The sequence below is a fragment of the Lygodium microphyllum genome, chromosome 25 (genome assembly GCF_053477565.2).
Source record: "Lygodium microphyllum isolate KBCC chromosome 25, Lygodium_microphyllum_v1.1.10, whole genome shotgun sequence".
Taxonomy (NCBI): Eukaryota; Viridiplantae; Streptophyta; class Polypodiopsida; order Schizaeales; family Lygodiaceae; genus Lygodium; species Lygodium microphyllum.
The window spans coordinates 50145295-50162619 of record NC_141159.1 but is presented as its reverse complement, the minus strand read 5'-3'; the positions used below and the strand labels follow the sequence as shown (position 1 = coordinate 50162619).

The 17325-nt window shown below is 39.4% G+C and overlaps 1 pseudogene across 1 annotated transcript; it reads right to left on the bottom strand.

Moving 5' to 3' along the window:
• Nucleotides 1-13981: 13981 nt before the first annotated feature.
• On the bottom strand, nt 13982-16476 carry LOC148014210 (jasmonate-induced oxygenase 4-like; annotated as a pseudogene). Its single transcript, XR_015688658.1, has 3 exons — nt 15818-16476; nt 15336-15685; nt 13982-14505 (listed from the first exon to the last, which is right to left on the bottom strand). The product of XR_015688658.1 is annotated as a jasmonate-induced oxygenase 4-like (transcript).
• Nucleotides 16477-17325: the final 849 nt, after the last annotated feature.

Here is a 17325-nt window from a genome sequence, read left to right as displayed (position 1 = left end):
GGCCAAATCTTGAGCACATGGCCAATCTCTATATCAAGGAGATCTCAAAGAGAAAGTTGCTCCTATATTCCCCAAAGAGTAAGATTTGAGTATATGGCTAAGCTCTAGCTCAATGAAATCTCTAAGAGAGGGTTAAAGCTATGTTTCCCATAGGCCTAAGCTTGAGCACATAGCCATGATCTACCTAGGAGAGATCTGAGAGAGAGAGAGAGAGAGAGAGAGAGAGAGAGAGAGAGAGAGAGAGAGAGAGAGAGAGAGAGAGAGAGAGAGAGAGAGAGAGAGAGAGAGAGAGAGAGAGAGAGAGAGAGAGAGAGAGAGAACATTCCTATAAGCTTGAACACATGGCCAAGTTTAGCTTTGCCTCATAGATCAGCATTGAAGGAAGAGGCTTTGAGCACATGGCTAAGATCTATCTCAAGGATATCTCAAAGAGAAAGTTGAAACTATGTTACCCAATAGGGCCAAGCTTTGCCTCAATAAAATTTTTGAGAGAGTGATGAATGAGACTATGTTACATACAATTCCAAGCCTACACATATGGCTAAGATCTACCTCAGGGAGATTTGCAAGAGAGAGTTGAAGCTATGTTTCCCATAGGGCTAAGCTTGAGAGCATGACCAAGCTCTACCTAAAAGAGATATTTAAGAGAGGGGGTTGATATTAACTCCAACTTGAGCACATGACCAAGCTTTACATTATAGAGAGAGAGAGAGAAAGCATTGACATAAGCTTTAGCACATAGACAATATGATCTCTATCTCAAAGATCTACATTGCGAGAAGCTTGAGCACATGGCCAAGATTTTCCTCAAGGATATCCTAAAGAGATTATTGAAACCACATTATCCATAGAGCCAAGAAGGAGGCCTCCAAGGAAGAGTTTAAATTGTCTTACCCATAGGGCCAAGCTTGAGCACATAGCCAAGCTCTACCTCATGGAGATGATATAAGCTTGAGCTTTTCCATATGCTCATGCATAAAGACAAAGCTTGAAGAGAAGGAGTTGATATAAGCTTGGGATATAAGCTTGACCAAGAACTATCTCAAAGACCTATAATTTAAGAGAAAGGGAAAACTATCTTGCCTATAGGCCCAAGCTTAAGTACATGGCCAATCTCTTCCTCAAGAAGAGAGTGTTAAAACTATCTCAAATAGATCTCAAGTTGAGAGGGTTAATGTAAGCTTTACTACACAACCAACCTATTCCTTAGAGGGATCATGAAGGGGAGATCTTGAGGCTTTGTGCATAAAGCTTAGAGAGAGAAATCTACTAATGTTTTGAGCACATGGCCAAGATTTGTCTCAAAGAGATCTCAAAGAACTCACTCCTCTACGGTCATAAATTGTTACAATTCATTTTTTTCAATCTTGTATTACTCCTGCCTTTCTAAGCCAGGGCCTACCCAGGATAAGTGGAAATGCTCCTAATCCTTCTAGCATAACATGACAAGTGATTTTTATTGAAACTCCATACACCTTGACTTCCAATGATTTGTAAGACTAATTCAAAATCCCAATCCTACAACTATTCGAAATCCAAATTGTTCTACAAAGGCTTGGGTAATCACAACAACTTGTGCTCCTCCATCTACGTAAGCCCCTCCTACATTCTAGTTTTTATACCTAGCATCAACTATAGGACAAATATCTGGTAACTCCTCTATACTCAAAACTCTTACATTTCCTTTTTTTCTATCTCTCTCTTTTGGATTTACTGATTTCTTCCATTGTCCTCTCAATCCTAGGACATAACTCCATTAGTTGGGCAAACGTTATATCTGCTTTTCTACCCTTCAAATCTTTTTTCAACTCATTATCACTTTCCCCTTCCCTTAAAGGAATATTTGAAGTATGATAGTGTTTTCTAGGTTTTCGTTTTTTCTCTCCTTCATTTTTTTCTCCTTTTTCTAGCTTCCTCCCTCTTTCCTCTCCAGATTTACTAGTCTTAGATTCATCTCTATCCACATTTCTCCTTCTTTTCATTGCTGGCATTACATCTATTGTTTTCTTTTCCTCGTCTTTTTTTTTCTACAAGAATACTGTTTATTGGGGTCTTTCCTTTTTCATCTTGCATTGTTTTTATGTTTGAAAAGGAGTTTGGTCTTTTATTTCTATATCATAGCCCTTTTTGTCTTTTAGGAAAATTTTGAGGTAAATGATACATATCCCCTCTTGCTCTAGGTGGATATGGACAGTTTGTACTTATATAACCTATCTTCCCACATGAATAACAAGTCATCATTGGTCTTCGAAAATATCACCTCCCATTTCCTCATTTTCCACCTCTCATATTTTGTTGACTAGATTGTCCCACCAATCCCCCATTACCTCTTCCTAAGGGTCGACCTCTTAAATCTTCTAACCTCATGTTTTGCATTTGACCTAATAATTGATATTCAACATTTGGTGCTAATTGAGAATTTTGTCTTGCTAAGATTTCATAATTTTGTTCACCCCTTTGCCAATTTTGGTCTCTATTTTCAACAAGTGTTCTAAATTACTCTTTTTTTTTACTTTTCTCAAATTTTCTCTCTTTTTCTATGGAAATCCTTACGGCTTCATTAAATGTGCTCGGTTGCTTAATTTTCAAATTTATCCTCACCTCTCCTTGCAATTTTTCTATAAAATGTTTAATTGTCAACATTTTCAGAGAGCTCTCTCTAGGGCCTAAAGTTACATCCCAACAATCCCAAAGTCTAGTGTACTCTAAAGCCAAAAGTTCTATGGTATGGTCTTCTTTTTTTTAAACAAGTTTCTATCTTTCTCCAAAGTTCATGGGAAGTCTCAATTTTCCTAAAATGGTCAAGAAACACCTGCTTGGTTGCATAAGAACAGGAGGATTTCTCAATCTAAGGGTCTTTTCATAATCTTCGAACCAATTACGACCTTCATCCAATTATAATTGAAATTTTAACATTTGAAGTTTCAGGGTTGAGTCATTTATTCGCTGGATAATACATCAAAGCTCTAATTTTTCAAGGAATTGCTAAGAATCCTCTCCCTTCTTTCCATAAAATTCAGGAAAAGAATCGGCCACCAGAAAAAAATTCAAACAAGAAACCAAATCCAAAAAATCACACAATGTCAACTTTTTCAGCACTCCTCAATGGGGGCACCAAAAAAAGAGATATTATGTGAGCGATGATCGAGAGCAAGCCTCACAGCTCGCAACTCGGTGACAAGATGTTAAGGAGTGCCAGTGAAATTTATTGACTTTGTCATATGAACAACACAACACAAAAAATTTAAATATTTGACAAAAACCACAACCCACACATGAAACCAAACAACAAACAATACCTCTTGTAGCTCAAAACAATGAAAAAACTCAAACTGGGTACATCATTACATATAGCAAACAATACTCGAAAACACAAACTTTGAAGATAGAACCAATCGCACAAAATTATCATACCTTGAAATAACCTTGAGTCGACACTTTGACTGTATAGCATCCAAGTTCCACCTTCACCATTTGCACGTCAATTCTCCACACTCGTATGTGCAAAATATGATAAGTGCTCAAAGACATGTGCTCTCTCATGTGCACATACAACTAAGAGTTACTGTATATAGCTACAATGGGCCTCATGCTGTGCTAGTGCTCAATGATGGTGCAAAATGTGCATAGACCACATCCATGGCATGGAAGTATTTTTTAAGAACAAGAGACGACCTTTGAGTATAGTGCATCAAACAAGTGCGTTGTGAAGTGCTCGTGAACCAATTATCCCCGTGATCTGCTAGAGTCTTGGTAATAAAACAAACATGTTCCACAATGTTCAATAGCTATCAACAAAGTCCAACTCCAGTCTGTCCTAAAAAATACCAAACTCGACTAAGGCTATCAAGTTTCCATACTAAAAAATCCAATTACAAAACAACAAAACAATCAGTCACGCAAACAACTAAGCTAGCAGAAATCAAACCTAACTACACTTTGACTAGGGGTTTTCAATTTTCAAAAAAAACGATTGACAATGTCTATTCCTCATCCTATTGTACTTTATATACATTTATACTTTATCATTTTTTTATATCCTCTGCCTTGCTAGAGGCACATTCGCCTTCAAGTGGAAGGTTGCTAGTGATAAAAGCACATGTGTCTATGCCACCCTATATTTACTTCACATACTATGATTGCACACTTGTACACTACAAGTGGAACACACCCATCACTGTCACGTTATTTTTTATTCTTTCAATAACTATTGAATAAGGGAAGGCCAGTCACACATTGTGACTGTTGGAGTTTTTACATATGGTGTATCTCTCTCTTGCTCTCTTGCTCCATTTTCCATAGCTCTTTCTTTGCTCTTACCTTCACTTGTGTTCTTTCACTCCGGCCCTATCTTGCAATGAAGCTTTGAATTTCTTTTGATGCATGCAAGACAAGGACCTCTTACAAAGTGTAGTTTGCAAGCTAGCTAATGGAAATCATAATATTGTGCTAGGCATTGTATTTGTGAGCATGTACATTATACTACTAACAAACTATTGACAAAGGCAAGTGCCAGTTTTAAAAGTACATAGAATAAAATTAGTCCATCAGTCCATTAAAGTAGAGGCAACTACATCCAATAGCATACAAGAGAGTATGTACATGAACCAAGAGTCCCACTATCTTAAAGAACCAAGCTCTACCAAGTAAGTACAAGCATCTCCCACTGGAAGTAAATCCAAAATGTAAAGTGACCAAGCAAAGCTCAAGGCATATACATCAAATCATATTGTTGCACTCTTCGTTTCTAGCTATAGAATTCTTGAATTTGATAGGGCTATGGCAGATGGAGCAAGAGAGCAAGAGAGACAAACACCATATGTGGGAGCTCCAACAGTCACAATATGTGATTGACCTTCCCTTCTTCAACAATCACTAAAAGAATAAAGAATATAGTGATAATGATGGGTGTCTACCACCTAGAGTATACAAGTGTATGAAGTAAATATAGGGCGATGTAGGCACATGCACTTTTATCCCCAATATTTCTACCTCTCTATTTTCTTATCTTGAACCTTCATAGTGAGAACATATTGTCTTTCTAGTCATACATATAGGGACGTAAATCTTTTAAAGAGTCGACTACTTCTTAAGGATTTGCCTTCTACTTGTAACTCTCTTGGGTTACGTGGCACTGATAAAATGCCCATTAAGAGCTAGGAATCAAGCTAAGGATTAAAAATATGGCTACCATGGAAGTTGGGGTTGAAGCTCTCTTTCCCGAGATGAAGTAGAATGAAGGAAGTTCCATGAATATGGAATACGAGATAAAGATGATAGTGATGGGCCACTATCACCTGCAATATACAAGTGTGTAGACACTAAGCACAAGGTAAATACTAATAGCTAGGTATAGATAGCTTTAACCCTTAATAACGTTAAAAATAAATGTGAAAAGTAAAGTGATATTGAAGTCAAAGAACAAGTATCGGATTTATTTTTGGAGGTTTACTATACTATTTTTGGATAGTTATACTTCTGTATGGACACATATTTATGAGAGCCAAGCTCACATCCTTACATATTGTACCATTTCTCACAATTATATTTAGAAAACCCATAATTGTTGTATGGGTAATAGCCATGAGAATATAATTAGAATAGGATATTCTAGTCTAATAAGCTTAAGGTATAAGCATTCAATAAGGAAGAGTTGGCTAAGAGCACGCAAAGTGGATAGGATATCCAAGAGAGGGTACTAACCCTAATTTATAGTTGTGGAAATCCTAATTAAAAATTAAAGGAGTACAAATCCTAGTCTTGATTGTGGCCTTTATAAGGGAGGGAGGTCTTGATGGTAATCATTTTATTGATGTGTTAATGCAATAGAAGCTCTATTAGTGTAACTTTATGAGAAATCGTTTACTTCTTCTATTGTATCATCCTATATCCATTGTCAATTAGAGAGAGAGAGAGAGAGAGAGAGAGAGAGAGAGAGAGAGAGAGAGAGAAAGACAAAGAGAGAGTGTGTGTTTTTGTGTGAGTGAATGAGTGAGATTTGTGTTGAAGAGGGAGGAACTTGGTGTCAAGATTATGGGAGAGAAGGAAGGAGTCTCACTTGAAGCTTTCTTGCTTGCACAATGGGGGAATACACACAAAGATGGAGGCTGAAAACAATTTTCCTCTTCTTAGTTGTGTAAGCCAAAAGAACTCTCATACAAAGAAATAGAAGAACCCTATATATGGGTCTCAAACCAAACTCAACTAACTAAGTGGCATACTAACTGAGCCACGAACTAGAGTAGATAAGGATAGCTGTCATGTAGCTATTATTCATAGGCGGTGTACCAACCGCATCTGCAACTGACACGTCGGTGACATAAATGTACAACGGTCACCCTGGCATATTACGAGTGGAGCTCGATATCTCAACACTCCCCCTCGAGCTCAATCCCAATTCCTGCACACCAAGTAGATCTCTGAACTTGCGTAGCTTCTCTGCGCCCAATGCCTTCGTGAATATGTCAGCTACCTGATCCTCTGTGCTGACATAAACTAGATCAATAAGACCTAGTAAAACCCTCTCTCGCACATAGTGATAATGCACCTCAATGTGCTTTGTTCTAGCATGATAGACTGGGTTATTTGCCAAGTGTATACTACTCATGTTGTCACAATAAATGACAACTGGCCCATCTGTAGACTGATGCATATCATAAAGTAGCTTATGCAACCAAGCTACCTCACATGCAGCCATTGCTGCACCCCTATACTCAGCCTCTGTGCTCGACAAGGCAACTGTAGGCTGTTTCTTGCTGCTCCAAGTGACTGCAGCACTCCCAAAAGAGAACACATATCCACTGGTAGATCGTCTATCAGAAATACTACCAGCCCAATCAGCATCAGTGGATCTATGCAACTGTATCTGAACCCCAGTCTCATAAAATAGTCCATACTGCAATGTGGACTTCACATACCTGAGTATGCGTCTAGCCGCATCCAAATGCGGTTTCCTTGGAGCCTGCATAAACTGACTTACCAATCCAACAACATAGCTCAAATCTGGCCTGGTAATAGTAATATAAATCAAACTTCCTACTATGCGTCTGTACATAGTAGGGTCTTCTAGAAGCTCACGTGCATCTGTGCTCAGCTTCACATTCTGCTCCAAAGGAACTGAAATAGGCTTACAGCCTGTCATCCCATATTTGGACAGCATGTCCAATCCATACTGCCTCTGCAAGAGCTATATCCCACTTGGTGATCTAATCACCTCAATGCCCGAGAAATAACGCAACTCTCCCAAATCCTTCATCTCAAACTTTTGCTTCAATAGCATTTTCACATGAAGGATATCTTCATCACTGTCACCTGTGATAATCAAATCATCAACATAAATGACAAGCAGCATAATACATTTCTCTGTTTTTTTTCACATAAAGTGAGAAATCTGCCTTGGAAATCTGAAAGCCAATAGTGACAAGATACTGTCCTATCTTGTCAGACCATGCTCTAGGTGCTTGCTTTAAGCCATACAATGCTTTCTTCAACCTGCAAACAAACTCAGGATGAATAGCATGCACATAACCTCGTGGCTGCTCCATATAGACCTCTTCTTGCAAATCACCATGCAAGAAGGCATTCTTTACATCCATCTGATGTAAAGACCATCCCTTTGATGCAGCCATAGCAATGACTGCTCTTACGGTTTCCATCCTTGCAACCGGACTGAATGTTTCTTCATAGTCAATGCCATATGTTTGTGCATACCCCTTGACTACTAATCTTGCCTTGCATCTGTTCACAGAACCATCTGCATTGTGCTTCACCTTATAAACCCACTTACAGCCAATTGCATTCTTACCTTTAGGCAAAGGTACCAATTCCCATGTAGCATTTGCTTCCAAGGCATCCATTTCTTCATCCATGGCTTTCTCCCATTTTCCTTTTCCCATGGCTTGCTCAAAAGAAGTGGGTTCTGGTTCCTGTATCACTTTGACCATATATGCATAATGAATGGCTGTAAATCCATCATATTTCAGCCTATCCACAGGATACCTAGCTCTCGTAGACCTGCGCAAAGTAGGTTCACTCCCAGGTGCTCTCAAAACATCCCTGGTCTTCCTTACTCCAGGTGTAATAATAGAAGGAATACCCAACTCATCATCAATGCTCTGTTCTGAGCCACTGGATTCACCATCCACATAAGAATGACCTGCATTCACATCAAACATGGGCTGATCAACCTTCTCTTTTCCTTTTCGTAATACCTACATACCACTATCTGCATTGCTTTGAGAAGATTCTCCTGATCTCAATCTACCTGTCCATGGCGAAGAATGTGAACCACTACTAGAGGACGCTCCAGGTCCACTAATATTTTGTGACTGCTGCTGTGAATTCTGTGCAGCATTACCATTTTGTGTATCTACATCATCAATCACATTTACTGGTTTATACCAACTACTCATCTCATCAAAAACAACATCTCTGCTTACTGTAAACTTACGAGTAGAAGGGTTATAGCATCTATACCCTTTTTGCTGCAGAGAGTAACCAATAAAGATGCACTTCTCAGCTTTTGGATCCAACTTGGATCTTAGGTCATCTGGCACATATACATAGGCAATGCAACCAAGAATTTTCAAATGAGAAATATCTGGTTTCCTACCAGTATACCTCTCCTCTAGAGTCATCCCATGTATTGCTGCAGTGGGAGTCCTGTTCATTATATAGACTGCTGTAGCAACTGCTTCAGCCCAATAAAAATCAGGCAGGTCTTTTTCATTGAGCATGGCACGAGATACCTCTCCAATATGCCTGTTTTTCCTTTCTACAATTCTATTTTGTTGTGGGGTATGACTGCATGAATATTGATGCTTTATGGCATGCTCCTGCAAGAACTTTGCAAACTCATTTGAGAGGTACTCTCCCCCTCCATCTGACCTTAGGCATTTTATTTGCAGGCCTGTTTCTTTTTCAACCATAGCTTTAAGGGTTTTGAAATGCCCAAAAACTTCACTTTTCTTTTTCATAAAATACACCCAAACTTTTTTGCTATAGTCATCAATAAAAGTAATAAAATAATTACAGCCTCCAAGAGATGCAGCTTTAGTAGTCCACACATCAGAGTGGATTAATTCCAATGGCTTCTCACTCTCTTGAACATGTCTAGGAAATGGTTTCCTTGCCTGTTTTCCAAACTGACAGGCTTCACATACCTTATGCATTTCTGCAACCTTGAATTTAGGCAATCCTGCAATAATATTTTGGGCCTGCATTGATTTAAGTCGCTGTATATTAACATGACCAATGCGTTTATGCCAGATATCAATATCTGCAACTACACCGGTCCCATGTGTAAACATTGCTGCACTCAATTCAGGCATGTCTGCATCCAATGTAAACATTGTGCCCTTTTTCTTTTCTTTTGCTATCAAGCAACCTTTATTTTTCATATCCTCAATTAAGCATCCATGAGGATTAAATCTGACCTGCAAGCCTTGCTCAACCATTTGACCAATAGAAACCAGATTCTTGGTGATATTCGGGACATGAAATACATCGGACAGGTATTTCTTTTTCCCATCCTGCATAGACAAATGAATTTTTCCAATCTGCACAATAGGATGTGCAGTATCATCACCAGTCTCCACAAATTCTGATTTTTCCATTTTCCTTGCATCCTCCATCCATTCTGCATGACCTATCATGTGGTTTGATGCACCTGAGTCAATATACCATACATCGTTGCTTTCTTCTGCACTTGTCACAGAATTGTTCATGTGCTGCATCATAAACAAATGCTCATTTCTGTCATCACCCTGTCTACTAGAAGATGCATAATTCCCTTGTTGTAGTTTTCCATTCATGATGTCATTTTGCTTTTTATAGCAGTCTTTAGCCATATGACCCATTTTACCACAATAGTAGCATTCAACATTACTGTTTGCATTTTGGCCTCTTTGCCATCCACCACGACCTCTTTGGCTCCTCCTGCCTCTAGAGTTACCACATCCTCCTCCATAGGACTGGTTTTCTTGAGTTTGTTGCATATTTTGATTTCTACCACAGCCTCCATATCGGCCTCATCTACCTCTACCTCTACCTCTTCCAGCATTTGAGTAGAAGACAGCTTCTTTTGAAGTTCCTCCTGAAGAAGATGCACCACCATTTCTCTGCTCCTCAGAAATTAGAAGAGCAATCAACTCCTCAAAATCAGGAAATCTTTCACGGACAGAAATGGATGTTCGGAACTGTGCATAATCCTTTCCTAGACCATTCAAGGTCACAGAAACTAGATCATCATCTTCCATTGGCAACCCAATGGAAGCAAGTGCATCTGCAATCTTCTTCACCTTCATGTGGTAGTCATTGATGCTCATATTTTCTCTTTGCACATTATGCAACTCTTGCTTGAGCTGCATTTTCCTGGCTTGCGTATTTGTGCTATACATTTTTGACAAAGTATCCCATGCCTCCTTTGGTGTACTTGCATCTTGAATATGCACAATCATAGAGTCTGAAATGCTGATAGACAGCCAATACATAACTTTCCTGGCTCTCTCATGCCATACTTTAAATGCTTGCATTTGCTGTTGATTGGGAACATCAGGAAGAACTGGTTCTTCTTCATTTCCTGCAACAAATTCCCAATATCCTTTTCCCATAAGGAAATTCGTCATTCTAAACTTCCATGCTTGGAAGTTGTTCTTGTCAAGCTTTTCAGTGACAATCTGTGAAAGAGAATCAGACGCCATTATAGAACACTGCAAAAAATTCTGTCACTGCAAAAAACACAGCTTCACCCTCACAAGGGAAAATCTACAAAACTGGCGAAAGTGGTATTTGACCACACAGTCACTTCCTTGTGATGATTTTGCATAAACAGGAACCAAGGATGATTTGTAACTCCCAATGTCTTTGCGCACAAGCATACGATGCAATTTCTACAGTAACTTTTCACCGACCTGTAGAACAGTGGCTGCACAGCATAAAACTGGGCCTTTTCCTGAGTGCGTGCAGAAAACTTCCGCCTCCAAAACAGGCCCCGAAATGGCCTCAAATAAAAAAAAACAAGGTCGCCAAGGGCTAAAGCCCTCTCCCGCAGCATATACTGCCCTCTTGCTTCACCGCGAAGGGCGTCTCAACCTGAGACAATGCACTCCTGCACTTTCCGGCTATGCTACCTGCAGAGATCTGCTCCCAAAATAGAAAATGAAAGCAACACTGCTCCTCTTACCAGAGTACCGCGAGCTTGGCTTGCTTTCTTGAGCTCCTTACCACGAACAAGGCTCTGATACCATATCAAGATTGTGGGAGAGAAGGAAGGAGTCTCACTTGAAGCTTTCTTGCTTGCACAATGGGGGAATACACACAAAGGTGGAGGCTGAAAACAGTTTTCCTCTTCTTAGTTGTGTAAGCCAAAAGAACTCTCATACAAAGAAATAGAAGAACCCTATATATGGGTCTCAAACCAAACTCAACTAACTAAGGTGGCATACTAACTGAGCCACGAACTAGAGTAGATAAGGATAGCTGTCATGTAGCTATTATTCATGGGCGGTGTACCAACCGCATCTGCAACTGACACGTCGGTGACATAAATGCACAACGGTCACCCTGGCATATCAGAGTGGAGCTCGATATCTCAACACTTGGGATAGAGAAGATCTACATCTTCATTTTTCTTTTTTTCTTCTTATTCCCATTCATGATAAGAAGTTTTAGTCTACAGTTGAGATTACAAGAGAGAAAACAAGTAGGCATAAGATACTCTTCTCCATCTCTCTTCTCTCATTCTTCTTCTTCTTCTTTTTCTCTCATCATTGGAATACTTGGTGCTCAAGGCAAATGAGCACCAACATTGGATCATGTTGCTTGGATTATGGAATCAACTCTGAGTCTTCATCAAACTATAATATAGGAAGGTAAGTTGGTTAGTTTACTACACATGAAAGCTAGTCTTATGTTCTTGGCTTTTAGGAATAGAGAGAAGGACACATAGTTAGTTAGAGTGAATTCTCTAGAAGACAAGGTGAGAAATTATCGCCAAAGCGAGTTGCAACTTCTAAAAGAATAGAAGTTCGTCCAAAGTCCCAATTATTGTCATTCAAGACTAGGAAATGAATCTTTACCAAGATTTCTAAGAATGATTGTATGCATAAAATCTATGAAGGATTGGCTTAGAGCACACAAAGTGGATAGGATATCCAAGAGAGAATACTAATTCTAATCTAGGGTCGAGGAAACCCTAAAATATAAAAGGAGTACAAATCCTAGTCCTATTTTTTGGCCTTTATAAGGGAGGAAGGTCTTGGCTGTAATCATTTTATTGATGTGTCCATGCTATAGAAGCTCTATTAGTGTAACTTTATAAGCAACCATTCACTTCTTTTATTGTATCATTCTATCTCCATTGTCAATTAGAGAGAGAGACACATATAGAATGTGTGTGTCTATGTGAGTGAATGAGTGAGAGTTGTGTTGAAGAGTGAGGAACATGGGATCGAGAAGCTCTATATCTTCTTTTTTCTTTTATTATTCTTCTTCCCGTTCGTGGCAAGAGGTTTTAGTCTACAGTCGAGATTACAAGAGAGAAAACAACTAGGCATAAGAGGTTCTTCTCCATCTCAGTTCTCTCATTCTTATTCCTCATCTTCTTCTCTCATCATTGGAATACTTGGTACTCGAGGCAAAGAAGAAACAACATTGGATCATGTTGCTTGAATTATGGAATCAACTCTGAGTCTTCAAGCTTTCAGACTAAAATATGGGAAGTTAAGTTGGTGAGTTTACTATACATGAAAGCTAGTTATATCTTCTCGACTTTTGGGAATAGAGAGAAGTACATGTATTAGTTAAAGTGAAGTCTCTAGAAGACAAGGTGAGAGATTGTGGCCGAATCAAGTTGCAACTTCTAAAGGAATAGGAGTCCATCCAAAATCCCAATAATTGTCATTTGGCGCAGCACTGAGAAATGAATGTTTACCAAAATTTCCAAGTATAATTGTCTGCATAAAATCTATGATTAGTTGCCTAGTGTACTCACCTAAAGATTTTTCCTATCTTAAAAGAACATTCATTTTTATGCTTATAGATTTTTTCAATAATAAATAGCAACACTATTTGATCTAAGGCTTGAAACTATTGCCTCAAAAAATCCAAGTACCCATGATATCATATATGTGTTCACATTATAACAAAATCTCACCCCCTAAAAAAGAATAGGAAACTATGTTTCTCTGAAGTAATCTTACATCAATTCCCAATAATTCTAGTTTTTGCATCATTTTAGTACTCTATGTTGTCATAAACTTGTTATACTTTCCAATTAGTCACAACATGGCACCTTTTAATATCAATGCGCATGTAGGGTGAGTGTCCTTGCAAGATGAAAGCAACTAAACTTGAGCCAAACCAAGGTCATCATAATGTTGTGTTCAAATAAGTCAATGTACTAGTATTTTTCATACAACTTTTAATTGAAAACATACTATCAAACTAGCAAATAAGTATTCTAAACTAATGACTTCTATTATTTTACAATTTTAGTGAGATCAAACTATGCGAGTTGAATAACCTTGCACAAGGGTTGAAGGTTTTGATTGGAATGTAGCTCCAACTCACTACATTGTTAATTATTTCCTTTTGACTTTGTAACATGGACAGATTTCTTCTAGGACCCTTTCTATAACTCTTAGAGGTTTACTTTTCATTGTAAAATTTACATTGAGGATCATTTTTATTTCTAAGATCGAGAATAATTTAGTATGTAAGAGACTCTTTGGATAGTAACGGTCTCAATAGGCATAGTAGGCCCTCTCAATATACCCTGTGTTTTTACCTTTTTATGGAGTTAATAATATAAAAGGTATCTATTACCACTACGTCCTCATCTATTTATTAATTCACATGGTTGTTTTTTTCTCTATGCTTTTACCACAAATACTTGTACATGTAGAAACTGGTGGCCTTTGCATTGCAAGGGATCGTACTTGTAATAAACCATGCTAAAATGAAATTATTGAATCTAAAAGACTAGCAGAAAGCCACAAATTCGTTAAAAGCTAATGAAAGATGTGTATACTACATGTCCGAAGTCTTAGGAATGCCTAGAATAACTCTAGTAGGTTAGAAGGAGACATATGCATGTAAGGTGTTTTGACATGATTGGAAGTATGCATGTCCTTCTTTGTAATAGATATTTGGATGGGCATTTAAAAGTAACAACTAGAGAATGTTTCAGTGCATCTTTATTCTATAGTGAAGAATCTTGATTCTTCAACATATATATATTGCATAGGATGAAACATTTGAGGCGCACTACTTCCCTATAATGTATGACTGAACAATGCTCTTGCTTCTTGCTCCATGTGCATAGAAGGCATATTCATGGTCAGAGAACATGACCTCCTTGTATAGTGGCCCTTGTTTGAGCTCTTGCGATGGGCCAATTATTGCAGTAGGAGCTGCATCATGGAAGAGTGCAATGGAGATTCGTGACATATCTTTATTGACGACAGCACGATGTTCTACACTTTTGTACATTCCATTAGTCAAGATCTGCAAGAGATAGGTGACTTGTCAAGTGTTTAACAAAGGAACCTTGTGAAATCACTACATCAAAGTTAATACAAATCATTTTGGAATATCAATACAAAAAGGCTCTGCTGCTAAAGCTTAAAAGCTCTATTAATAGTTTGCTTATAATAGTGTACATATTTGATGATTAACACTAAAAAAGAATAAGATTTGTCATTCTTACTATCAAAATGCTCCTCATTTAATTAATATCCAAATGAACTTGTAAGTCCATTATTTAGAGTCAGAATGCTATTTTATAGGGCCCTCATTTTTATATTACTAGTTGTGATATTTCATTGTCATGGGTGCCTTTGTACATATTCTCTATGCATGCGTGTGTGTGTGTGTGTGCTTGTTGTATCTACAAGGGACAAGACAAAGATATTACTCCTATAGGCTCTAGGTAGACATACTTAACATACACATGCAAGTATTTGCTTCTATAGGCCTCAAATATGAAAGTTGCATTAGCCTTCAAAAGGGGCTTTATCCTTCTCTTTGTAGTATTAGCATTCAAAAAATTATAGGTTGTCACTATCTAGAACGAGTGCTACTCTATGCTGGTGTTTATATATATCACATATCACAAGAAATTCTTACCATAACTTACACATTATGAGCTCGTGAGTCGTGATGAACATTATAGATAATAGGGGAAATTTCACAAGGGTAAAGACTCCTAAAGAGCCCCCTTGCCCACATGGGAAAATGTGAAAAACTCATCGTGCTCTCTTTGTCTATGTCAGAAGATAAGAAAGAGCAGTGAAGCGATGGGGGTCGAGAGAGAGAGAGAGAGAGAGAGTTGAGACCTCGATCTGGTCGGCGACGTTGCAGACGAAGGAGTGCTTGAGGGTCTCGACGGGGATCCAGCGGCCGGACTGATAGTGCCTCACGTGCAGCCCCACCACCCCCTCCTCCTGCAGGAGCACCGTGGTCCGTCAGGGCGCCGATGTCCGAGTGCTTGTGGAAGCCCGCCGTGAGGTCCGGCTGAGGGCACGCCGGGTAGTAGTTGATGAGCATTTTCTGCACCAAATCAGGCTCCGGCCCCCGCAGAGCCTTCTCGATGAACCCGTCGTCCATCCCCAGGCTCCGCGACATCACCCGCAGCAGCCTCCCCGCCAGCTGCCTCACCTCCCTGCTGTATTCCTCCATCGTCTCCCTGCAGGCAGGCAGGCAGGCAGGTGAAGATCGATAGATATCCGAATAATGCATGTAATTATAAACTTATCCTTGGTAATTTCATGGCTGATGGCATGGCATGGCATTAGCTAGCTAATATTAAGCCCAGTACCTGAAGGAGGGAGGGCTGGCCGGCCAGTGACTGTAGTTTCTGATAGAAGGCGGCTGCAGGAGAAGGTACAAGTAATCTCGCCAGTCCCGCACCTTATCTTCTTCCAGTATGTACTTGCTCCCATAGCCTTGAGTTATGCCCCCGGGCTCAGCAGCATAGCCAGCCTTCTCCTCCACGGGCAAGGCCATGAACTCCCGGGCCACCTCCATCATCCTGTCCATGAGCAGAGGAGGCACGCCGTGGTTCACAATCCGGAAGAACCCCCAGGTCTCGCAGGCTCTCTTCATTTCTGCAACTACCTCCTCCATGTGGGACTCATCCCACCCTCTCAGGTCTATCACAGGGATACTCAGCTTCTCCCCGTCAATTATGTCATGATCAGTACAGCTACTGATATCAGGCGTGACTAGGTCTGAGGCAGAGAACTCTCTCTTGTACTTCTCCGGCACCACCTGGACCCCGTTCTTCACCAGCAGCTCCACAGGCTCGACACCCCACGGCCTGCCTGGAGCTGCAATGGCGATGGGGCCGGTGGGGGGAACTGGTGAGTGGGCAAAGGCAGCCATGATGGATGTAACTAATGTTGCCAAGCTAGCGAGTACAAAGGGCGCGCTAGCGAGTACAAAGGGCGAGGCTCTCTCAGAAGCGAGTCTGCGATATTCTGAATCTGAAGGCTTTATGTAAGCTAACATCACACCTGAATAGTTAAGATATGATGATGGGCTCGTGAGTCATGAGTCATTGACATGTATGTAGTGAAATCCAACAATCTAGCCTGCTTAAATCAAACAAGAAGCATTATTTAGATTTTAGAGGGAAGTATTTGAGAGAGAATCTATTTCAGACGAGTAAAACGTGCCACTCTACCTTTGTCACCTCGTGGTACTAACCCCTCTGTCTCTCTCCAGAACAAGTAAAAAGAGTACCACCAACTTACAGAGTCAAAAGTGGTCTAATAATACAAACCATATATAATTGTAATGTAATAAAAACATTTGAGGCTTATGTCAACTCAAGTCATGAATTGTAATAAACCGATGAGGAATGTGTCACATGCGGATCATGGATTGTAATAAACATTAGAATTTGGAAGGCTATGCCACATGCAAGTCACAACTCAATTTTTTTTAATGTCAAGAAAGTTAAATAAGACCATTTATTAGCAAGTATAATGCCTAAAAAGGTGCCACATGCAACCTACTTTTTTACTTGCTATACATCTAGAAAGTAGAGAAAGTAGTACATATGACATCGCCCTCGTGAGGTGCATGGAAAGAGGGCGGAAAGAATTAGAGCCAAGGTCACTATTGCATTGTTTAGGAATTATAGAAAAGAAAGAGATACAAGCCTTATTGTGCACTCACTTCCTCTCAAATTAATGTAAATGTAGTAGACAATAATATGTAAGTGACATGATAAAAGGAGAAAAACAGTAAAAACCATTGAATGAAAAAAACTGTATAAAAAGATGCACATGCATGTTTCTACGTGTAATAGCCCTCCATTGC